Below are 27,206 nucleotides of genomic sequence, written 5' to 3'. Positions count from 1 at the left end.
CTCCTGTGTGTTATATGTATTCTCAAATGTATTTTCAGATTGCTTTGAAGTTTGAATTTCTTTTTATGTTCACATTCATATGGTGTCTCTCCTGTGTGTATTTTCAAATGTCTTCTCAAATGTCATTTCTGCTTGAATTTCTTTCCACAATGTTCACATTCATATTATGGTCTCTCTCCTGTGTGTATTTTTAAATCTTTTTTTCAGATAGTCATTCTGGTTGAATTTCTTTCAACAATGTTCACAATCATATGGTGTCTCTCCTGTGTGTATTTTCAAATCTTTTTTAAGATTGTCATTCTGGTTGAATTTCTTCTCACAATGATTACATTCATATGGTGTCTCTCCTGTGTGTATTTTCAAATCTTTTTTAAGATTGTCATTCTGGTTGAATTTCTTCCCACAATGTTCACATTCATATGATGTCTCTTCTGTGTGCATTCTCAAATGTTTTTTCAGATTATCAATGTCTTTTAATTTCTTTTCACAATGTTCACATTCATACAAGTGTCTCTCCTGTGTGTACCGTATTTTCAAATCTTTTTTAAGATTGTCATTCTGGTTGAATTTCTTCTCACAATGTTTACATTCATATGGTGTCTCTTCTGTGTGTACTCTCAGATGTTTTTTCAAATCTTTTTTGAAATCGTCATTCTGGTTGAATTTCTTCCCACAATGTTCACATTCATATGATGTCTCTTCTGTGTGCATTCTCAAATGTTTTTTTCAGATTATCAATGTCTTTTAATTTCTTTTCACAATGTTCACATTCATACAAGTGTCTGTGTGTATTTTCAAATGTTTTTTTCATATCGTCATTCTGGTTGAATTTCATCCCACAATGTTCACATTCACATGGTGTCTCTCCTGTGTGTATTCTCAAATGTCTTCTCAAACTCTCAATCTGGTTAAATTTCTTTCCACAATGGTCACATTCATATGGTGTCTCTCTTGTGTGTATTCTTAAATGAGTTTTCAAACTCTCAATCTGGTTGAATTTCTTTCCACAATGTTCACATTCATATGGTGTCTCTCCTGTGTGTATTCTTAAATGAGTTTTCAAACTCTCAATCTGGTTGAATTTCTTTCCACAATGTTCACATTCATATGGTGTCTCTCCTGTGTGTATTCTTAAATGAGTTTTCAAACTCTCAATCTGGTTAAATTTATTTCCACAATGTTCACATTCAAATGGTGTCTCTCCTGTGTGTATTCTTAAATGAGTTTTCAAACTCTCAATCTGGTTAAATTTCTTTCCACAATGTTCACATTCATATGGTGTCTCTCTTGTGTGTATTCTCATATGTCTTTTCAAATTTCAATTCTGGTTAAATTTCTTTCCACAATGTTCACATTCATATGGTGTCTCTCCTGTGTGTATTCTTAAATGAGTTTTCAAACTCTCAATCTGGTTAAATTTCTTTCCACAATGTTCACATTCAAATGGTGTCTCTCCTGTGTGTATTCTTAAATGAGTTTTCTAACTCTCAATCTGATTAAATTTCTTTCCACAATGTTCACATTCATATGGTGTCTCTCCTGTGCTCTCAATCTGGTTAAATTTCTTCCCACAATGTTCACATTCATATGGTGTCTCTCCTCTGTGTAATGTTTCCTCAAATTACTTTTATCTTTAAATTTCTTTCCACAATGTTCACATTCATATGGTGTCTCTCCTGTGTGTATTCTCAAATGTTTTTTTCAGATCGTCATTCTGGTTGAATTTCATCCCACAATGTTCACATTCATATGGTGTCTCTTCTGTGTGCATTCTCAAATGTTTTTTCAAATCGTCATTCTGGTTGAATTTCGTCCCACAATGTTCACATTCATATGGTGTCTCTCCTGTGTGTATTCGCAAATGAATTTTCAAACTCCTAATCTGGTTGAATTTCTTTCCACAATGTTAACATTCATATGGTGTCTCTCCTGTGTGTATTCTCAGATATCTTCTCAAACTCCCAATCTGGTTAAATTTCTTTCCACAATGTTCACATTCAAATGGTGTCTCTCCTGTGTGTATTCTCAAATGTTTCCTCAAATTACTTTTATCTTTAAATTTCTTTCCACAATGTTCACATTCATATGGTGTCTCTCCTGTGTGTATTCTTAAATGAGTTTTCAAACTCTCAATCTGGTTAAATTTCTTTCCACAATGTTCACATTCATATGGTTTCTCTCCTGTGTGTATTCTCATATGTCTTTTCAAACTCGCAATACGGTTGAATTTCTTCCCACAATGTTCACATTCATATGGTGTCTCTCCTGTGTGTATTCTCAAATGAATTTTCAAATTCCCGATCTGGTTGAATTTCTTCCCACAATGTTCACATTCATATGGTGTCTCTCCTGTGTGTATTCTCATATGTCTTTTCAAATGCCAATTCCGGTTGAATTTCTTCCCAGAATGTTCACATTCATATGGTGTCTTTCCTGTGTGTATTTTCATATGTCTTTTCAAATGCCAATTCCGGTTGAATTTCTTCCCACAATGTTCACATTCATATGGTGTCTCTCCTGTGTGTATTCTCATATGTCTTCTCAAATTCCCTATATGTTTAAATTTCTTCTCACAATGTTCACATTCATATGGTTTCTCTCCTGTGTGTATTCTCAAATGAATTTTCAAATTCCCAATCAGGTTGAATTTCTTCCCACAATGTTCACATTCATATGGATTCTCTCCTGTGTGTATTCTCATATGGTTTTTCAGATATTCATTCCGGTTGAATTTCTTCCCACAATGTTCACATTCATATGGTTTCTCTCCTGTGTGTATTCTCAAATGAATTTTCAAATTCCCAATATGGTTGAATTTCTTCCCACAATGTTCACATTCATATGGTTTCTCTCCTGTGTGTATTCTCATATGTTTTTTCAAATTCCCAATCTGGTTGAATTTCTTCCCACAATGTTCACATTCATATAGTTTCTCTCCTGTGTGTATTCTCATATGTTTTTTCAGATATTCATTCCGGTTGAATTTCTTCCCACAATGTTCACATTCATATGGTTTCTCTCCTGTGTGTATTCTCATATGTCTTTTCAGATCGTCATTCCGGTTTAATTTCTTCCCACAATGTTCACATTCATATGGTTTCTCTCCTGTGTGTATTCTCAAAGGAATTTTCAAATTCCCAATATGGTTGAATTTCTTCCCACAATGTTCACATTCATATAGTTTCTCTCCTGTGTGTATTCTCATATGTTTTTTCAGATCGTCATTCCGGTTGAATTTCTTCCCACAATGTTCAAATTCATATGGTTTCTCTCCTGTGTGTATTCTCAAATGAATTTTCAAATTCCCAATGTGGTTGAATTTCTTCCCACAATGTTCACATTCATATGGTTTCTCTCCTGTGTGTATTCTCATATGTTTTTTCAGATCGTCATTCCGGTTGAATTTCTTCCCACTTCACATTCATATGGTTTCTCTCCTGTGTGTATTCTCATGTTTTTTCAGATCGTCATTCTGGTTGAATTTCTTCCCACAATGTTCACATTCATATAGTTTCTCTCCTGTGTGTATTCTCAAATGAATTTTTAAATTCCCAATACGGTTGAATTTCTTCCCACAATGTTCACATTCATATGGTTTCTCTCCTGTGTGTATTCTGATATGTCTTTTCAAATGCCAATTCCGGTTGAATTTCTTCCCACATTGTTCACATTCATATGGTTTCTCTCCTGTGTGTATTCTCAAATGAATTTTCAAATTCCCAATGTGGTTGAATTTCTTCCCACAATGTTCACATTCATATGGTTTCTCTCCTGTGTGTTTTCTCGTATGTTTTTTCAAATCGTCATTCCGGTTGAATTTCTTCCCACAATGTTCACATTCATATGGTTTCTCTCCTGTGTGTATTCTCAAATGAATTTTCAAATGCCCAATCTGGTTGAATTTCTTCCCACAATGTTCACATTCATATGGTTTCTCTCCTGTGTGTATTCTCGTATGTTTTTTCAGATCGTCATTCCGGTTGAATTTCTTCCCACAATGTTCACATTCATATGGTTTCTCTCCTGTGTGTATTCTCAAATGAATTTTCAAATGCCCAATCTGGTTGAATTTCTTCCCACAATGTTCACATTCATATGATTTCTCTCCTGTGTGTATTCTCAAATGAATTTTCAAATTCCCAATGTGGTTGAATTTCTTCCCACAATGTTCACATTCATATGGTTTCTCTCCTGTGTGTATTCTCGTATGTTTTTTCAGATCGTCATTCCGGTTGAATTTCTTTCCACAATGTTCACATTCATATGGTTTCTCTCCTGTGTGCATTCTCAAATGAATTTTCAAATGCCCAATCTGGTTGAATTTCTTCCCACAATGTTCACATTCATATGGTTTCTCTCCTGTGTGTATTCTCAAATGAATTTTCAAATTCCCAATGTGGTTGAATTTCTTCCCACAATGTTCACATTCATATGGTTTCTCTCCTGTGTGTATTCTCGTATGTATTTTCAGATCGTCATTCCGGTTGAATTTCTTCCCACAATGTTCACATTCATATGGTTTCTCTCCTGTGTGTATTCTCAAATGAATTTTCAAATGCCCAATCTGGTTGAATTTCTTCCCACAATGTTCACATTCATATGGTTTCTCTCCTGTGTGTATTCTCAAATGAATTTTCAAATTCCCAATGTGGTTGAATTTCTTCCCACAATGTTCACATTCATATGGTTTCTCTCCTGTGTGTATTCTCAAATGAATTTTCAAATGCCCAATCTGGTTGAATTTCTTCCCACAATGTTCACATTCATATGGTTTCTCTCCTGTGTGTATTCTCATATGTCTTTTCAAACTCCCAATATGGTTGAATTTCTTCCCACAATGTTCACATTCATATGGTGTCTCTCCTGTGTGTATTCTGAAATGAATTTTTAAACTTCCAATACTGTTGAATTTCTTCCCACAATGTTCACATTCATATGGTTTCTCTCCTGTGTGTATTCTCAAATGAATTTTCAAATTCCCAATGTGGTTGAATTTCTTCCCACAATGTTCACATTCATATGGTTTCTCTCCTGTGTGTATTCTCAAATGAATTTTCAAATGCCCAATCTGGTTGAATTTCTTCCCACAATGTTCACATTCATATGGTTTCTCTCCTGTGTGTATTCTCAAATGAATTTTCAAATTCCCAATGTGGTTGAATTTCTTCCCACAATGTTCACATTCATATGGTTTCTCTCCTGTGTGTATTCTCGTATGTTTTTTCAGATCGTCATTCTGGTTGAATTTCTTCCCACAATGTTCACATTCATATGGTTTCTCTCCTGTGTGTATTCTCATATGTTTTTTCAGATCGTCATTCTGGTTGAATTTCTTCCCACAATGTTCACATTCATATGGTTTCTCTCCTGTGTGTATTCTCATATGTTTTTTCAAACTGTCATTCCGGTTAAATTTCTTCCCACAAGGTTCACATTCATATGGTTTCTCTCCTGTGTGTATTCTCATATGTTTTTTCAGATCGTCATTCTGGTTGAATTTCTTCCCACAATGTTCACATTCATATGGTTTCTCTCCTGTGTGTATTCTCATATGTTTTTTCAAACTGTCATTCCGGTTAAATTTCTTCCCACAATGTTCACATTCATATGGTTTCTCTCCTGTGTGTATTCTCATATGTTTTTTCAGATCGTCATTCTGGTTGAATTTCTTCCCACAATGTTCACATTCATATGGTTTCTCTCCTGTGTGTATTCTCATATGTTTTTTCAAACTGTCATTCCGGTTAAATTTCTTCCCACAATGTTCACATTCATATGGTTTCTCTCCTGTGTGTATTCTCATATGTTTTTTCAAACTGTCATTCCGGTTGAATTTCTTCCCACAAGGTTCACATTCATATGTTGTCTCTCTGGTGTGTATTTTCAAATGTCTTTTCAGATCGTCACTCTGGTTAAACTTCTTCCCACAATGTTCACATTCATATGGTTTCTCTCCTGTGTGTATTCTCGTATGTTTTTTCAGATCGTCATTCCGGTTGAATTTCTTCCCACAATGTTCACATTCATATGGTGTCTCTTCTTTGTGTATTCTCATATGTTTTTTCAGATTGTCATTCTGGTTGAATTTCTTCCCACAATGTTCACATTCATATGGTTTCTCTCCTGTGTGTATTCTCATATGTTTTTTCAGATTGTCATTCTGGTTGAATTTCTTTCCACAATGTACACATTCATATGGCGTCTCTTCTGTGTACTCTCCCAAATGTCTGCTCCATCCACTATTTAAATCTAGACAAAGTCTGACAACGTTCACTTGACATCGAAGAAATTTAAACTCTTGGTGTGTTTGAAGTTTATCTCCACAATGTTCACATTTGTATAAATTCATTATTCATAGATGGCATAAGTACTGTAAGCCTGACTTGCCCCGGCTGTCCACCGCTGGGTATTGGTACACTCTCAAGAAGTCACTGAAAAAAAGAAATTACCTACCATTCATAAAAAAAAATCACTGAAATTAAAATTGTGTACAAAATTATATTGTAAATAAAAACATCATTTGAAAGTATAGTTTGAATTTACAGTAGGAGTCTAGGACAAATAACAACTCAAATCAAGTTGATCCAGAATTAAGTAACCCAAATTGTACCTGGGACGCAGAAATTCAGGCCGGTTTAAACAAGGTAAAAAGTCAACCCGGTCGCTGAACCACACGGGTAAAGGGCCCGTCTGCACGGTTCCAGTCTGGCGCTGGCAAAGCCAATGTTTCATAGCCATGTGGAGCATAGTGAAAACGAAACATTGCCGTTCGATTCGCCGAACCAGAACCATGCCGGAACAGGTGTGAAAGGCCCTTAAGTGATGTGCAATGTATTCCGCATCAAGTCAACCTGGAACGAACTTATGTACTTGCGTATTCGCGGTGTAAACAGTCCTGCATATTTTTTCAGGTTGGTTGCTATCCTTGCTCACTATAGTATTTAATTTACATACAATTAAGACAGATTTTTTTTCTTTTTTCACATATTAAATAATTAAATGTATAGTTATTTGTTCGTTATTTTTTTTCAGAAATATTATTTTTCACGAGTAAACACAATTTGTTTGTATTGCCATAAAAAAAGTAAGGTGATAATGAGCAGACCGTTACAGGGTCTCTCTTCATGCGTGAGAGGGCGATATTTCAATTAATCTAGAACATTTACACGGGTTAGTATTTTGCAGTGTAAATACACGCAACCAGTGTCTGACACTTTCCGGGTTCTGAATCAGGTGTGAAATGGAAATTTATCTGGACATGACACAAGTTTGGTTTAATGTCCCATTCCTACAGTAGTACGTTTTTTAAATCCAATTTAAGGTCAAAAACTACATTTAATGTAAAAATAACTCTATGGTCCTATTGCGATAACAAATTTCATCTTTGAATGGTTAAAATTACCATAAAATAAAACGTACATTTAAGACAAGGAATGACCGGGTTTAAGTAAAAGTTTTGTTTGTTTGTTTGTTTTATTAGTTTCTCCACACATTTTAAAATAAAAGATAAAAATTACAAATTACAAATTGCAAAAAGAAAATTACAATAAACAAGAAAAACATCAAAAATGTGCGGATGGAGGTCAAAATAAGTTGCGGACAACTTTAAGTGATCGTGACCACCAGTTTAAAAAAAAAAAAAAATGAAGTAATATATATGCATTATTTTTACAAGACATCACAAATTGTAGGGAATGGGTCTTTAATGCCAACACAATATGTCCACATAGGAACTAGTGAAAGGAATATAGTTTATACTAAATAATAACTCAGAAGCAACTGATTAATTATAAAGCAAAGGAATATTTATTTTCTGTCGTTTACTTATTCTTGACATTTGTTACTTTATATTGAGCTTTATTAAATTACTAGATTACGAAGTTTGATTAAATAATTGTTTAATTATTATTAACGGAAAGTATAAAGACATACGCAACACTGCAACCCTTATACATCGACTGTTAATGAGGTACAGGTACTCCCTACTAAAATAATTATACAAAACACTGTAACAGTATGCCATTCATTCAGGTTCAACTACTAGTCCTAACCTACTAGTCCTAACCTACTAGTCCAAAATAATTTATGTCCCTTATAATCTGATTGGCCACACCATTACATTGTGACACTGTACATGCTGTTCTGTATGTTAATAATATAAACTAATTCATTACATAAACCTACATAGTTAAATCAACAAGAAAATTGTAATATTGATTTTACTTACAGTTAACAAATTACAAAATTGAGTTTTGGTAATGTTAATTTTAAATAAACTCTGCAGAAATAGTCCAGTCAATCTAGCAAATAAAAGGGGGTCACCCACCACTAATTGCAAAAGAATTTATTTCACTGCAGTGCATTTCAGCATGGCTCCCTAATCAACATACTAAAAGTCCCCAAAAATCTAAGCATGGGAAATTTGCTAATTTGCATAATATGCAAATTAGCTTCCGCCATTAGAAAAAAATCAAAATATTGCCATAACTTTGGATTGGACTGTCCAATTGAAACAAATTAAGTGTTCAAAGGTATGTTGTCATGGTCAGTGAACAAGATAAACATACTTTTAAATTAATTATTTGATTCTAATTTGCATAATATGCAAATTAGTTATTGAAATTGTGTAAAACAGATCAGAATTATGCTAAAACTTTAGTTTGGATGGTCTGATTTAAACAATTAAATCTTCAGAAGTATTAATGACCAATTACCATGATAGCCATACTTTTATTTCATTTCAGTATAATGCTTATAATTTACATAATATGCAAATTAGCTCATAAATAGAAGTACCTTTATTCTGGGTATAAACATTAGACTGGAAGCACCTAACTAAATAAGCAAGTACCGGTAAGGTTTTGGCAGAAAATATAAATGAACTAGAAGTCATATATCAGAAAGTCAGCAAAAGTATTCATAATATATAAACAAGACAGTCATACCCTTAATCAAATTACAGTTTATGAATATTTACAAAATATGCAAATTACCAATAGACTGGATACACAAATACACAACAAACAAGTGGGGTTTTCCTGAATACATGAACCATATAAAAAAGTCATCACATCTATGTGTGAATATTGTACATCATGAATTTCAGGTTTTACCATACACTGCATCCAGATTGTTAGGAATCAGTTATATAAATCATTTTGGAACATTTCATAGAATGATGGGACTCATTGCCACTTTTACACCAGAAAAATGTCTACATAAACCTGTACCTAGAATGTCAGTTACAACATCATCAAAGTAGGCAGGATTAACATCAAAACTTTCAAATCCCAGCACACAGGACTTCAATCAATGGAAGTGTATGATTCAACGTATCATGTTGATCTTCTGTGGGACGTGGTATTTGCTCTTCGCCCCAAAATGCCTGGGTGGTCAGGTCTAATGCAGGCCGTAAATCATGGTAATTATCCTGGAAATTCCTGCTCATGATAGATTTAAATCCATCTGACATGTCATGTATCTTCTCCACACTCTCGTATGTTTGTGAACAAGCTAAGGCATACAATGTCACACTCGTTATTACATTTGATCAACCACTTTGGTGGAAAGCCATGATGATCATCGAATCAGAGCCAGATTGCAGTTATCTGAAGTCTATTGTCCTGAGACTAGAGGGCTTACATATGGAAATGAGCTTCTTGGGCTGCATTGGTTATATTATGGCAGGAAGTGGTCTACAGGTGATCCTTGAAGTAGCATATGCAGGAAATGCCGTCAAGCATATGCTGAGTGGAAAAGCAATCTCCAGAGCAGTCCGAGGACATCTCTTGGTTGATGCTGCCTTACATACCATATTACTAGCTAATGCTTCCTATATCCCCTTTTCAACCTGATCAACTACAACACAATCAAGACACGGAAACAACCTGTGAGAACGATCAAACAACAGAACATTTAGAAGAAATGGAAATAGAAGTTGATGCTGACATTATTCCAAACACACGGCCAGATCAAGATTTGCTCGAAGCCAGTAAGATTTTGGATAATCTAATAAATGATCCCGACGCTCATATTGACCTTTCCTCTTCAGATGTCCTTACAAGAATTACTCATAGATTGAAAGACGAGCGGAACTTACTTAGTGATAAAAGGACTGCCCAACTCTGGTTGCAATATTTGGACATGGTTGCTGTTTTTAAAAAATTCATAAAAGCTGAACGTGGGAATTGGACTTTACATCTTTCAGCAGTAAAGGATATGTTACCTTTTTCTGCTGCGGCTGGGCATAACCTGTACACAAAATCTGCGTATCTGTACTTGCAAAAAATGTACCAACTCGAAAAGACTCACCCCAATGTCTACACCAACTTCATATGATTTATGATCATGTGATTAGAAGAAGTGATCGGTACTGGGCAGGACTATCTACCGATCTTATTATTGAGCAAGTCCTAATGAGAAGTGTCAAAACAAGTGGACGTGGTGGGTTAACGAGAGGTAGAGGCATGACAGAAGTTCATCGGTTGACCTGGGTACTGGGAATGCCTTCTTGTGCCGAGGTAAACTTTGCAATGCAAGAGCTCACCAGTGTTAACTACAACACTAGGGAGCAACACAAAGACACATCACAATCTCGTCAAAAAAGAGACACAGAAGATACTTAAAACTAATCGAAGCATTCAAGGAGTGGGATCCATTTGGTAGTGAGTCATCACTGCGTAGCATAGTAAGTGGTGTTGCTGCTACTGACAATGTAAATGTTGACCAGGCAAGGTATGTGGGCCAGCGTATACTTGAATCGATGGTTGGAAAGAACATTGATGAGTTCTCTTTCCAAAGAAAAAAAACAAGCAGTCACACTTGGATCCAAAACAGCTGTTGTCATTTGCGGAGATCCAGTCCAAGTTGATCCACAATTACTCTTTCAGCGATTAAGTGTTATCGCAACACGTGAAGAGGTGGGAGATCCCGCAAATTTATTTAAATATGAATTTTGCAGTCATCCAACTGCATTATTCGATAATGTTGTCATAAATATGTATCATATGTGACAAGTCGGTATGGAATTCCAACTATTGTATTTGATGGTTATGAAGATGGACCTGCAATCAAAGATGCTACACACTGCAGACGTACAGGCAGTTCCAAGGGACCAAATTTTTTGTTTACAGGAGAGACTTTGCTAATTAAGAAGAAAAATGAATTTCTGACCAACAAAGTAAACAAGCAACGATTTCTTCATTTGCTGAGTTTACATCTTGAAAAGGCAGGTTATACAACAATTCATGCCAAAGGAGATGCAGATATCCTAATTGTCAAGACAGCAGTTGAGTCGGCAAGGGAGTTGGTGACGATCTGATTTGCTAATCCTGCTTTGCTATTATGGAGATACAATTGAGAAGGACCTCTTTTATACCAGAAATAAAGACCAACACCAAAAAGCACAAGGTATGGAACATACAGAAAACAGTGATGATCTTGGGGAATAAATTATGTTCCAGACTTTTCTTTGTGCATGCTTTACTTGGATGCGACACAACGTCGAGAGTATTTGGTATAGATCGGAAATGTAGCACTGAAGCAAGTCCAGAACAGTGTTGATTTCCAGCAATTTTCTGACCTGGTTACTAAAGAGGGTGCGACAAAGAAAGATATAATTGCAGCAGGAGAAGACTCTCTGATTCATCTCTATAAGGGCAAGTATGGTGAAAGTATATACGTTCTACGGTACAAGCGATTCTGTGAGAAGGTGGTAAAGAGTAGCACATGTGTTGAACCACAGACATTGCCTTTGTAATCTGCAGCTACACAATACCATAGTCTGCCAGTATATTTTCAGATATAAACATGGAAAGAAACTGCTGCACAAATGAAAGCAGAAGAATTGAGATGGAAGGTAACTAATGGACAACTGCTGCCACACACATCTCCAGGCTGCACCTGAAAAGTTGATCAAGATAAATCAGATGTAACTGCAAAACTGGTTGCAGTACTAGCAGATGCACTTGTAAACTATATTCAATTAGTTGTACATGGATATGTGGGGTGTGCAAAGGTTTCAGTTGCACAAACTCTTCTTCAGTAGATATAGATGATCTCAGTGATAATGATTGATATGCTTTACAACATTTGAAATTCCAGAATCATAAAGTGCTTTATTTATTCCCGATTATTTTTAAACAGGTAAAATCAAGAACAATATTACAGTTTAGATGATCCGAATTTGCCTAAATTATATGCAAATTTGATTTAAATTTTAAAATCAAGGTGGTTCTTTAGACATTGTTTTATTGAATCCAAATTTAAGATCCTCGTTGCGTGATTACTGTATGAAGGAGCTAATTACAAATTATACATAATCCTATTAATGTTATTAATATGCATATTTTCATTTCGAAAATTCACTATTAAAACAAAAATACGACATTTGGAATGTTAATTTTGAATAATATGCAAATTTATTCTAATTTATTCCTAACGCGTGTTTAATCTTTCTATTGACCATGAAAATGTGAGTTTTACTGCTTAATTTGATTGAATTGCAGCATTTTATGCACATTTATAAAGAAAATAGATTAATTCATCATGAAAAAAGGCTAATTTGCATATTATGCAAATTAGACAAATTTCCCATGTTGGGATTTTGGGGGACTTTTAGTATAGTGTTTAGGGGACCATACTAAAATGTATTGTAGTAAAAAAAATTCTTTTGCAATTAGTGGTGGGTGAAGGTACTATTTTGACTGGACTAAAAAGACTATGATGTTCACAGCACTGATGTTCTAATAGAAGTGAATTCTAGAGATTAAGATAACTTGATACATGATATCTGTCTTTGTTTACATACCTATGCCCAATATTTAGGAGGTGTGAGTACAAGACCTTGCATATTTAATTAGCTGTAGAACCTCATACACTGTACTACACTACACTAATTGACTATGACTAAAACAAAAATTAAACCTGCAAACCTATACAATAAAAAGAAGAGAACACTTTCACATAGCTTGGCAGTGTAAAAAAAGGGGTATTAATTAGATCAGACAGAGTGGAAAATACATAGATAATGTGCTTGGGTATATGTGTAATAATGACTTTATGGAATAACTCTCAGGCTAAAAGAACTTTTGTTTATAGATCAACTAAACTATGGAATTCTCTACCAAATAACATAAAATCAGAACTCCATAATATGTCTTTGGCAACTTTTAAATCTTCACTATGAAAACATATGTATTAACCTTTTGCCTTCACAATTGTAAATAGTTTTATATCAGTTTTCTTTCTTTTTGTTTTTCTTTTATATTTTATTTTTGTTGTAAAATACTGTATGTTTACTGAACCACTTTGGAAATCAGTAAATTTGTATTGAAAGTGTATTTCAGTTTAAAGAAAGAACAAAATAAAATAAATAAATGTGTTGGAGTATCTCTGTTTTGAATGAACAGTGATAAGACATTTCTTTACATAAGAGAATCCGATGTTTCAACCTCGTCTTTGGTTGATGCGCATGCATCGCTTAAAGCGATATACCCGTCTGGAAATTTCGACATCAAGTATAGGCCTATACATTTTATTCCTTCAAAGAAACATTATTTCCTATATATCTGTGATTTCTTTTTTAAAGTTTATTAATGTTAAAGCTATATAATTAGGTTGGCACCAAGATTCAAAGTACAATATCACTTTTCAACAATATTTTCATATATAGGCCTATACCATCCATAATATCCCATTTTGTATAATTTTCAATTTTTACTGGTGAGGCTTGGTTATATTTTGATGGCTTGATTGATTATATGATTTTTAATATCGAAGTATATGTGGACACATTGTTTAGTGGTGTATTTTATACTTTTTTTTCCTCGCAAACATGGGCTCTTATATGCATAATTATTCAGGGGATTATCCCCTAAAGATAAAGAAAAGTTCACTTTTGCTTTTCAATTTTGTAAATTAATAAACTATAACTAGTGTTTCAATATTGATTGATAAGTTGATTGATTGATAATGCCATAAAATGCAGAACGGTAATAAATAACGCGCGAATAAATAAAGGCCATTGTCGTTATTGGACGCGAGTACAATTTTCACATCGCCTGTTAGCAGGAGGCAGCGAGTATACCACCACAAGCATGGAGTGAAGATTACTCCATCATGATGCCACAAGTAACTGTGGCCTTACTTACCGTCGTACCCGGACGGAAAATGAATGACTATCTCTGAGTTGACGACGCAAGTTTCTATAAATGTCACCAATCCTGGTAATTTTATTTAAAGATTGAGAAACAAATATGATATAACAATAACATTGTTCATTGATAATGTCAATATCCTTCCTTCTTTGGTCAGCGTTGATAATTTAAATTATGCTGTACTGTAGCCTGTCTCAGATTGGGAAAAATACAGTAACGCCAAATCCCCAAAATGTGGAGGTATATTCAGAGTGTCATTTCGACGATCGAACATTCTCTACTTCTACGGAGCGCCATTTATGCCTTTATTTACTTCCGAAATAGTACTACGGTAAACTGGTTCAGTGGACCAAATTTAGCAACAGTGGAGCACAGTGATATAAAATATAAATAAGTCACTAAGTTGATTGGTGGAATGTTTGTGAATATTTGAAGACGTTTGTCATGTGACACGTCTTCATAACGAGGCTGTCATTCATAGGTGTATACGTACGCAGTGACGGTGTGCGTTTATACACATCAACAAGTGTATACGTACGGACGGTGCTTTATTTAACGTCAATTTAAACTATTATTGGTTGAAGGTTCTTTGTAAATTCTTTTATTAATGACATATTTGGATATTTTTAAAATAATTTATATAATCTATTTTTTACTTGTTTTGTAGTTTTAAACTTATGGGTTAGAGAAAAGATATTAGTTAAATTGTTGTTTTTTGGAGTTTCTAATTGTGTTATATATTATTTCTATTTTATTTTGTTTTGTTTTGAGGAGCCTATTCACCACAAGCTTTGCTTTCTTTTAGGCTCCTCCACTGTATATTTATATAGTTGTAAAGTGAAATAAATAAATGAAATGAAATGAAATGACATTGAATGTGTAGGCCGATCGGATTGGTTTGTGAATATTTTACTGTGATTGTCATGTGACACGTCTTCATAACCAGGCTGTCATCACAATGTTTACGCAATGTCATACACATGAGAATGTGTGTACGTATACACTTAAAACTACATACAGAAAATGTGTAATATTTTATATTATACAATTATTACAGGTTTCAGATGATGTATTATTTCTTAGAATGACTTCCAAGGAATTGTAATAAAAGTTTTTACGAGATAAGAAAAAGATGAGAATTGATGAATTATTATTTTAAAAGTATTTTTACATCGATTAAGCATATTTGAATACCTACCGGTATGGTGCCATCCATATTTGACAATACAGTGTCACATATCTCTCTTTTAAAAAAAACCAATAGGCCTATTCATAAAAAAAAATATCCGACGAGGTTCGAACCCCAGCCGATAGCACTCAAAACTGAGTCTTACCCGTTACGCCACCAAGTACATGACTGAAAAGCTGATAATAGTCTATTTATACGTGTATTACGTAATTGATCATTACGTCATAAATATCCTATTAACCTTGCTAAAACCAAAATGATCAGTTAGCTCAGCCGTCTGAGCGTCGTGTTAACACACGAATGTCGTGGGTTCGTTTTTCACAAAGCGATATATTTCCGCGAATCGAACATCCTATGACCTCTGATGTTAGGTCGGTATGTCCATGGAGTAATTTACTCCATGGTATGTCATTTGTTCATGTCAAAAAGCACAATAGATGAAAATATTTATACGCATTGCGTTCTCGCGAAATAAAACATTTGCCTAGTGGACAATATACTTTGAATAAAACTTTTAATAGGTGTGTTTTTCCATTTGCAATACGTTAATGTCATGTTTTTTGGAAACGTTACTTCGTTTTATGTGTATCAACAAATGCAACAGTATGGAGGCCTACAAGAATATTAATTCTGTTTTTCAGTTAGTTCGATAATTTTATCATTAATTAATTTCATAGTTATAGCTTTAGTCTGTTTCAATTAAATTAAAACGGCGAAGAAGAAAAAAAGAAGAAATGTAGGTCTATGGTTTAAAAAAAAGACTCACAGGTACAGTATACCCACTCGATCACATTCATAAATTTGATGCCATTATGATATTGTGCATATCGCAGATGATCGAACAACATTTTAAGGCGAACAGCAATGCGGAATAAATACACCCAAAAAAACTTCACAAATAAGTACGGTACCGTACAAGCTTAGTTCCTATTTGAACGCAAGGTGTGACATAGGCGTAACGGGATTGTGAATTGACCAATCACAAGCGACAATTCGGATGATCCATCGCGACGTGATTGGTCAAATTACTGGCGGTGCGCTTACGTCCAAAAATAGGAACCGAGTTATATGACTTCTTGCGGACTAGGAATACATCGTCTAACTTTGAATTTATTCGTCGTAATTGTAAAACATAATGTACTGCATGAACATTCAGATTTTTAGACACGCTTGCTACCCCTGAAATTTGGCCTAGATTTTAGTCCTCGTGGGGTTCTACTGTGACGTCGGTTTTCTCGTGCTACATTTTCTGGGCATATTCACTTTAATTGTAATAGCGTCTTGAGCACTTTTAGTGGATAAGTGCGCTATATAAATTGTTATGTTATATTATTATATTATATTACAATAGGACCAATGTTGTACTTGATGAATATTCAAGTAACGTCAACATAGGTAAGCAGAATCAAGGTAACCACTATCACTGATGAAGACAAGTTAGATGACAAGAATATAGAGGCCGTTTCTTTATTTTGTTCGCACCAAAGATTCAGTGTATTTTAAATTCTACTTGCCAAAATGTTAGAGTGTCGACTAGAGACCACAACCGCTAAAATTAAGTGTCGTGGTGGTCCGTGTTCACGTACGGATTTTGTTTGAGAATCGAATTATTTTCTATTAGACGACGAATATTCAGTAGGCCTACAAGTCAAATATTAAAACGCATCATTAAGCATAATATTCTAAGCCTATTCTACAAGTTTGACACACCCTGCTGGCCACGGAAATGAGTTTTCTTTAACCGTTTTAAGTTTACGTGACTGTTGAAAAGTCAGCTTTTGTGAGATAAAGTGTCTTTCTCTATAAATTAACTAAAATAATAGAAAACACTGCAGAATTGATCATAATTTCCCCAGGCACTTGCTAAATATCATGTATTCAGCGGAGTTTCGTTGTCGACTTTGCTGTTTTAAAAATTAACCCTAAGGCCTATCGACTCGAGAGAAGAAGATACCACGAGTGCATTACACCGGATACTTCGCGGCATTAATAATAACAAATATTTATTGCGACTAGCTAGTTACATCGGAAATTCGTGGGTTTTGCGGGGGAAGGGGTTGGGTTGATGTAAAAATATAAAATGCGAAGGCTACGATGAAAGACGTTCACAAAAGCATTAAAATTAAAGTAACTCCAGGGATAAAATTTATAAAATATAAACTTTAAATAACCCCACTTTATTATTCGTCAGCGGTAAAGAACAACGCGCATCGTGAAATAATCCCCCCTTTAAAAAAATGCTCGGAATTACACTTTAAGACAATCCAATCTAGTGATGATGTCGCGTTGTGTCGCAATTCTGCGTTGATCAGGTACAGCTACCTGTTAACCACTTGAGAACCCATGTACTGTACACCACTTCAGAACCCCTTTACAAACTTAGACGACGAAGAAATGATCAGTGTTTTATAGCAGGATGGCTTTTAGCTTTTTGGTATAGGCTTTAGTTTAATCAAAATAATAATAAATAAAACACGTTCCATTTATCCAATATAGTAAAAAGCCGTCTGAATGTCGCAATAGGCATATTACACCAGATGCGAGTACCGTGGTAGCCTATATCAATTTCTTTCGGAAAAATGTAATCCATAGGTCTACATTGATTTACTATAGGTAGATCGCCCAAATGTAGTTAAACTGAGCTTCCCTTATGATACCCCCATGGTATTGGCACGTGTGATAGCAAAAATATGTACTATTTGTAAAACGAACAGCTAAGAGTGGAAAATTTAGATTGGATCAAAGATGGCAGATAATTAATTAATTTAGATGTAGTATTAAAACCCCTTCCCAGTGCAATTCCGTTTTTTACTCGTGGTGGATGCGCAAAATGTATAAGTTTGTGTAACGAACAAAGTGCAAACTTTCATATTTTTACATTCGTCCACGCCACTACACAAGTGACGTAGTTTTAATTACATTATTTATTACTATTTGCTTTTTAGATTAAATTCGAACAAAAAACCCACACTGCATGTGTGCTTTATACTTTTTAACTCCCCCCCCCCCCTTTTTTTTTTTCTTAAAACAATCATTTCTTACCATATGTTACCCAAGTACTTGCTGCTACTATTCATGTTTGCGTATTCAGAAATATTACAGTAAACAATATATCCATCTCTTTTAGAATAAACGATTTCACAAAGATTGTTATTATTTGGATTAAATCCTGATAAGTCACATGAAAGGACCCTAACGGAAAAAAGCTCCTAATCTTCCTTATAGGCTATTTTGAATATTTTCTATAAAATGTATTTTTGTAATGAGTTTATGTAATGTTATAATTTTGTACGTGGCCTATTTTTAAATGATTTTTCTAATTAATTCAACCAAGCATACCTTCCAATATAAGGGCGTGTATTGAACAAATTTATAATAAATGTGTTTAAAAAAATATTTTTATAATTAAGTTTCCAGAATGTACAGTATGCCTCAACAACTGAAAAAGCCTATCGATATTTTAAGTACTAATATACAGGGTGTATGTAATTATTATTATGTGTTTATTTGCATTAGGACAGCAATTAAGAAACAGTATTATTTTTTACCTGATATTAAGAATGTTTTATTGTGTTGTCTACACTAAATATATCGTTGTGATTATCCTAAATTAATTTGACTCTCTAAATATCTCTCCTTCAAAATAAAAGAAAAACAATTTATATTTATTTTTAAAAAAAATCCGTAGAGAATCGTTGAACCCCAGCTACTAGAGTTGAGAGAATTCAAACGATAGTTACTAGAGCACTATCTGTTATGCAACAATGTACATGAGTAATAAAGGGTGACAATAGTATATTCTTATACGTCATAAATTTGCATATTCATGACGTAATTTTGAAGAAACGAATCTAGTTTTAGCCTTGCGATAAACCAGAGGGCCGGACAGCTCAGTCGGCAGAGCGTCGTGTTGAATCGATCCCTTGTCGGTTGGTGGAATAGAGTTTAAGCTATGCGAGCTTCTGTGTTTAGGGTTCACAGATTTAAACGTCCCCCTTTCCACCACACATCATGAGGCGATAACATCAAAGCATTTGATGTCGTGGTACCACAGATAACCATATCGTGCTAGGGAGCACACCATAATTTTGTTTTTGTTTGTGGCTTCCCGCTTCCTTTCTATCTCCTAAATTTTATTTTAAATAGAAATGTGTTAAGATTCCGATGCCTAGTCTCTCTATTTGTTTAAATACATATGCAATTGTAATAAATAATTTCCAAAAAGTTTTTAAAAAGTGTTACTACATATCTTACAATAATTTCTTAAAAGTAATCATGGAGAAAAAGCTCAGCTTAACTTACCGTACGTACAATGACAACATATACCACAAAACATGGTTTTTTAGTCGAGTCTCACAGAATATTCACAAAATAAAAATAGATGGACCTTCTTTATAATAATGGTGCTTTTTTTCCCTAAAATATTTGAAGGATGAAGGTATATCGAGAAAAACCCACAATATAATAATTCAAGGTACTGTATATTTATTCATAAACACATCATACAATATCTTTATGTTGAATTCAACAAACATATATAAAATATGCAACAAATATAAAATTTCACGATCACAGCTCAAAAAACTTATTTTTAAACAGAAAATAAAACATCAAAAGAAAAAAAAAACAATTACAAAAAAGTTCTCTAAAGCTATGTCTACACATTTTAGTCTCATAAAGTTTGATAGTGTAGACAGAGCTGATAAGATATATTAGTTAGGCCTATACTATAATATTCAATGATATTGAAAATATAAAACAATTAAAGAAAAAAAAGATCACAAAACTTAATTATCAATGAACAATTCCTTCCCACAATGTTTAAGATGTCTCTCCTGTGTGCACTCTCAAATGTCTTCTCCTGCCATTATGATTTTTTTCCTGTGTGCACTCTCATTTGAGCTTTTAAGTGCCCATTCTGTTTGAATTTCTTCCCAATGTTCACATTCATATGGTGTCTCTCCTGTGTGTATTCTAAAATGTCTTCTCAAAATCCCAATCTGGTTGAATTTCTTTTTACAATGTTCACATTCATATGGTGTCTCTTCTGTGTGTATTCTCAAATGTCTTCTCAAATTCCAAATCAAGTTGAATTTCTTTTTACAATGTTCACACTCATATGGTGTCTCTCCTGTGTGTATTCTCAAATGTCTTCCCAAATTCCCAATCAAGTTGAATTTCTTTTTACAATGTTCACATTCATATGGTGTCTCTCCTGTGTGTATTCTCAAATGTCTTCTCAAATTCCCAAGCTGGTTGAATTTCTTTTTACAATGTTCACATTCATATGGTGTCTCTCCTGTGTGTATTCTCAAATGTCTTCTCAAATTCCCAATCAAGTTGAATTTCTTTTTACAATGTTCACATTCATATGGTGTCTCTCCTGTGTGTATTCTCCAATGTCTTCTCAAACTCCATTTGTACTTGAATTTCTTTCCACAATTCACATTCATATGCTGTCTCTCCTGTGTGTTATATGTATTCTCAAATGTATTTTCAGATTGCTTTGAAGTTTGAATTTCTTTTTATGTTCACATTCATATGGTGTCTCTCCTGTGTGTATTTTCAAATGTCTTCTCAAATGTCATTTCTGCTTGAATTTCTTTCCACAATGTTCACATTCATATTATGGTCTCTCTCCTGTGTGTATTTTTAAATGTTTTTTCAGATAGTCATTCTGGTTGAATTTCTTTCAACAATGTTCACAATCATATGGTGTCTCTCCTGTGTGTATTTTCAAATCTTTTTTAAGATTGTCATACTGGTTGAATTTCTTCTCACAATGTTTACATTCATATGGTGTCTCTTCTGTGTGTACTCTCAGATGTTTTTTCAAATCTTTTTTGAAATCGTCATTCTGGTTGAATTTCTTCCCACAATGTTCACATTCATATGATGTCTCTTCTGTGTGCATTCTCAAATGTTTTTTCAGATTATCAATGTCTTTTAATTTCTTTTCACAATGTTCACATTCATACAAGTGTCTCTCCTGTGTGTATTTTCAAACGTTTTTTTCATATCGTCATTCTTGTTGAATTTCATCCCACAATGTTCACATTCATATGGTGTCTCTCCTGTGTGTATTCTCAAATGTCTTCTCAAACTCCCAATCTGGTTGAATTTCTTCCCACAATGGTCACATTAAAATGGTGTCTCTCCTGTGTGTATTCTCAAATGAGTTTTCAAACTCTCAATCTGGTTAAATTTCTTTCCACAATGTTCACATTCATATGGTGTCTCTCCTGTGTGTATTCTCATATATCTTTTCAAATTCCAATTCTGGTTAAATTTCTTTCCACAATGTTCACATTCAAATGGTGTCTCTCCTGTGTGTATTCTTAAATGAGTTTTCAAACTCTCAATCTGGTTAAATTTATTTCCACAATGTTCACATTCAAATGGTGTCTCTCCTGTGTGTATTCTTAAATGAGTTTTCAAACTCTCAATCTGGTTAAATTTCTTTCCACAATGTTCACATTCATATGGTGTCTCTCCTGTGTGTATTCTTAAATGAGTTTTCAAACTCTCAATCTGGTTAAATTTCTTCCCACAATGTTCACATTCATATGGTGTCTCTCCTGTGTGTATTCTCAAATGTTTTTTTCAGATCGTCATTCTGGTTGAATTTCATCCCACAATGTTCACATTCATATGGTGTCTCTGCTGTGTGCATTCTCAAATGTTTTTTCAAATCGTCATTCTGGTTGAATTTCGTCCCACAATGTTCACATTCATATGGTGTCTCTCCTGTGTGTATTCGCAAATGAATTTTCAAACTCCTAATCTGGTTGAATTTCTTTCCACAATTTTAACATTCATTTGGTGTCTCTCCTGTGTGTATTCTCAAATATCTTCTCAAACTCCCAATCTGGTTAAATTTCTTTCCACAATGTTCACAGTCAAATGGTGTCTCTCCTGTGTGTATTCTCAAATGTTTCCTCAAATTACTTTTATCTTTAAATTTCTTTCCACAATGTTCACATTCATATGGTTTCTCTCCTGTGTGTATTCTCAAATGAATTTTCAAATTCCCAATCTGTTTGAATTTCTTCCCACAATGTTCACATTCATATGGTGTCTCTCCTGTGTGTATTCTCATATGTCTTTTCAAATGCCAATTCCGGTTGAATTTCTTCCCACAATGTTAACATTCATATGGTGTCTCTCCTGTGTGTATTCTCATATGTCTTCTCCAATTCCCTATATGTTTAAATTTCTTCTCACAATGTTCACATTCATATGGTGTCTCTTCTGTGTGTATTCTCAAATGTTTTTTCAAATCGTCATTCCGGTTGAATTTCTTCCCACAATGTTCACATTCATATGGTATCTCTCCTGTGTGTATTCTCAAATGAATTTTCAAATTCCCAATCTGGTTGAATTTCTTCCCACAATGTTCACATTCATATGGTTTCTCTCCCGTGTGTATTCTCAAATGAATTTTCAAATTCCCAATCTGGTTGAATTTCTTCCCACAATGTTCACATTCATATGGTTTCTCTCCTGTGTGTATTCTCATATGTTTTTTCAGATATTCATTCCGGTTGAATTTCTTCCCACAATGTTCACATTCATATGGTTTCTCTCCTGTGTGTATTCTCAATTGAATTTTCAAATTCCCAATATGGTTGAATTTCTTCCCACAATGTTCACATTCATATGGTTTCTCTCCTGTGTGTATTCTCATATGTTTTTTCAAATTCCCAATCTGGTTGAATTTCTTCCCACAATGTTCACATTCATATGGTTTCTCTCCTGTGTGTATTTTCATATGTTTTTTCAGATATTCATTCCGGTTGAATTTCTTCCCACAATGTTCACATTCATATGGTTTCTCTCCTGTGTGTATTCTCATATGTCTTTTCAGATCGTCATTCCGGTTGAATTTCTTCCCACAATGTTCACATTCATATGGTTTCTCTCCTGTGTGTATTCTCAAAGGAATTTTCAAATTCCCAATATGGTTGAATTTCTTCCCACAATGTTCACATTCATATGGTTTCTCTCCTGTGTGTATTCTCATATGTTTTTTCAGATCGTCATTCCGGTTGAATTTCTTCCCACAATGTTCACATTCATATGGTTTCTCTCCTGTGTGTATTCTCATATGTTTTTTCAGATCGTCATTCCGGTTGAATTTCTTCCCACTTCACATTCATATAGTTTCTCTCCTGTGTGTATTCTCATGTTTTTTCAGATCGTCATTCTGGTTGAATTTCTTCCCACAATGTTCACATTCATATTATTTCTCTCCTGTGTGTATTCTCAAATGAATTTTCAAATTCCCAATATGGTTGAATTTCTTCCCACAATGTTCAAGCAACTATCAACCCCTATCCTACCCCCCCCCCACCCCCAATTTACATCGATACATACAGTAGATCATTACTTTACACAATGAATACAAAACAAGATATACAGTAGTAAAAGTGTATAAAATAAAATAAAATCAACTGATAAACACAGCTTATTACGAGAAACCCCCAACTCCCCCCCCCCCCCACTTTTTTCAATTTACTTAATTCTCAAATGTTTTTTCAGATTATCAATGTCTTTTAATTTCTTTTCACAATGTTCACATTCATACAAGTGTCTCTCCTGTGTGTATTTTCAAATGTTTTTTTCATATCGTCATTCTGGTTGAATTTCATCCCACAATGTTCACATTCATATGGTGTCTCTCCTGTGTGTATTCTCAAATGTCTTCTCAAACTCCCAATCTGGTTACATTTCTTTCCACAATGTTCACATTCATATGGTGTCTCTCCTGTGTGTATTCTTAAATGAGTTTTCAAATTCCAATTCTGGTTAAATTTCTTTCCACAATGTTCACATTCAAATGGTGTCTCTCCTGTGTGTATTCTCAAATGTTTTTTTCAGATCGTCATTCTGGTTGAATTTCATCCCACAATGTTCACATTCATATGGTGTCTCTTCTGTGTGTATTCTCAAATGTTTTTTTCAGATCGTCATTCTGTTTGAATTTCGTCCCACAATGTTCACATTCATATGGTGTCTCTCCTGTGTGTATTCTAAAATGTCTTCCCAAATTCCCAATCTGGTTGAATTTCTTTTTACAATGTTCACATTCATATGGTGTCTCTCCTGTGTGTATTCTCAAATGTCTTCCCAAATTCCCAATCTGGTTGAATTTCTTCCCACAATGTTCACATTCATATGGTTTCTCTCCTGTGTGTATTCTCATATGTTTTTTCAGAACGTCATTCCGGTTGAATTTCTTCCCACAATGTTCACATTCATATGGTTTCTCTCCTGTGTGTATTCTCGTATGTTTTTTCAGATCGTCATTCCAGTTGAATTTCTTCCCACAATGTTCACATTCATATGGTTTCTCTCCTGTGTGTATTCTCAAATGAATTTTCAAACGCCCAATCTGGTTGAATTTCTTCCCACAATGTTCACATTCATATGGTTTCTCTCCTGTGTGTATTCTCAAATGAATTTTCAAATTCCAAATGTGGTTGAATTTCTTCCCACAATGTTCACATTCATATGGTTTCTCTCCTGTGTGTATTCTCATATGTTTTTTCAAACTGTCATTCCGGTTGAATTTCTTCCCACAATGTTCACATTCATATGTTTTCTCTCTGGTGTGTATTTTCAAATGTTTTTTCAGATCATCACTCTGGTTAAACTTCTTTCCACAATGTTCACATTCATATGGTTCCTCTCCTGTGTGTATTCTCATATGTTTTTTCAGATCGTCACTCTGGTTAAACTTCTTTCCACAATGTTCACATTCATGTGGTTTCTCTCCTGTGTGCATTCTCAAATGTTTTTTCAGATCATCATTGTCTTTGAATTTCTTCCCACAATGTTCACATTTATATGGTGTCTCTTCTTTGTGTATTCTCATATGTTTTTTCAGATCGTCATTCTGGTTGAATTTCTTCCCACAATGTTCACATTCATATGGTTTCTCTCCTGTGTGTATTCTCATATGTCTTTTCAGATCGTCACTCTGGTTAAACTTCTTTCCACAATGTTCACATTCATGTGGTTTCTCTCCTGTGTGCATTCTCAAATGTTTTTTCAGATCATCATTGTCTTTGAATTTCTTCCCACAATGTTCACATTTATATGGTGTCTCTTCTTTGTGTATTCTCATATGTTTTTTCAGATCGTCATTCTGGTTGAATTTCTTCCCACAATGTTCACATTCATATGGTTTCTCTCCTGTGTGTATTCTCATATGTTTTTTCAGATCGTCATTCTGGTTGAATTTCTTTCCACAATGTACACATTCATATGGCGTCTCTTCTGTGTACTCTCCCAAATGTCTGCTCCATCCACTATTTAAATCTAGACAAAGTCTGACAACGTTCACTTGACATCGAAGAAATTTAAACTCTTGGTGTGTTTGAAGTTTATCTCCACAATGTTCACTTTTGTATAAATTCATTATTCACAGATGGCATAAGTACTGTAAGCCTGACTTGCCCCGGCTGTCCACCGCTGGGTATTGGTACACTTTCAAGAAGTCACTGAAAAAAAGAAATTACCCACCATTCATAAAAAAAATCACTGAAATTAAAATTGTGTACAAAATTATATTGTAAATAAAAACATCATTTGAAAGTATAGTTTGAATTTACAGTAGGAGTCTAGGACAAATAACAACTCAAATCAAGTTGATCCAGAATTAAGTAACCCAAATTGTTCCTGGGACGCAGAAATTCAGGCCGGTTTAAACAAGGTAAAATGTCAACCCGGTCGCTGAACCACACGGGTAAAGGGCCCGTCTGCACGGTTCCAGTCTGGCGCTGGCAAAGCCAATGTTTCATTTTTACGCGGCCATGCACATATCGATTGGCGCATAGCCATGTGGAGCATAGTGAAAACGAAACATTGCCGTTCGATTCGCCGAACCAGAACCATGCCGGAACAGGTGTGAAAGGCCCTTGATGCGCAATGTATTCCGCATCAAGTCAACCTGGAACGAACTTATGTACTTGCGTATTCGCGGTGTAAACAGTCCCGCATATTTTTTTCGGTTGGTTGCTATCCTTGCTCACTATAGTATTTAATTTACATACAATTAAGACTGATTTTTTTTCTTTTTTCAAATATTAAATAATTAAATGTATAGTTGTTTGTTTTCGTTATTTTTTTCCAGAAATATTATTTTTCACGAGTAGACACAATTTGTTTGTATTGCCATAAAATGTAAGGTGATAATGAGCAGACCGTTACAGGGTGTCTCTTCATCCACGAGAGGGCGATATTTCAATTAATCTAGAACATTTACACGGGTTGGTATTTTGCAGTGTAAATACACGCAACCAGTGTCTGACACTTTCCGGGTTCTGAATCAGGTGTGAAATGGAAATTTATCTGGACATGACACAAGTTTGGTTTAAAGTCCCATTCCTACAGTACGTTTTTAAAATCCAATTTAAGGTCACAAACTACATTTAATGTAAAAATAAGGCCAAATAAAAAAACATACTTGTTAAGCGTCACCGCCCGCTCCTGATTATCCAGCCGCCTCTCTTTTTATTTTAATTTTTTTTTTACCCATATACAACGGAAAGTTTAGCGGCCCGGCCCAGCTCTAGAGCAGGGCTCAAAATTCGCGCTAGCAAACTAGCATTTTGCTAGTAGATTCTTCATAATTGCTAGTTGAAAATTTCAGAACTAGCAAATGTTTGCTAGGCTGGTGTAATTTTTGAAAAATACGTACTTCTTAGCTTAGCCACGCTAGCTAGCCACCGATCGCTCTATGTCGACAACGGCAATTTGGTGAAAACAATTGTTTCATTTACACGCCGCCGATTTACGTCAAGGAAATGCGAATAGCACCGCGAATCATGTGTGGTAAACAGCAAGCTTTTTCCCCA

At 34.5% G+C, this 27,206-nt stretch overlaps 1 pseudogene; it reads right to left on the bottom strand.

Moving 5' to 3' along the window:
• LOC140052468 (uncharacterized) overlaps positions 1-25,173 on the bottom strand; it is a 62,807-nt pseudogene extending 37,634 nt beyond the window's left edge.
• Positions 25,174-27,206: the final 2,033 nt, after the last annotated feature.

Source organism: Antedon mediterranea, chromosome 6 (assembly GCF_964355755.1).
Source record: "Antedon mediterranea chromosome 6, ecAntMedi1.1, whole genome shotgun sequence".
Taxonomy (NCBI): Eukaryota; Metazoa; Echinodermata; class Crinoidea; order Comatulida; family Antedonidae; genus Antedon; species Antedon mediterranea.
Note: the sequence above shows the minus strand (reverse complement) of the source record. Positions and strands in the feature narration are given on the sequence as shown.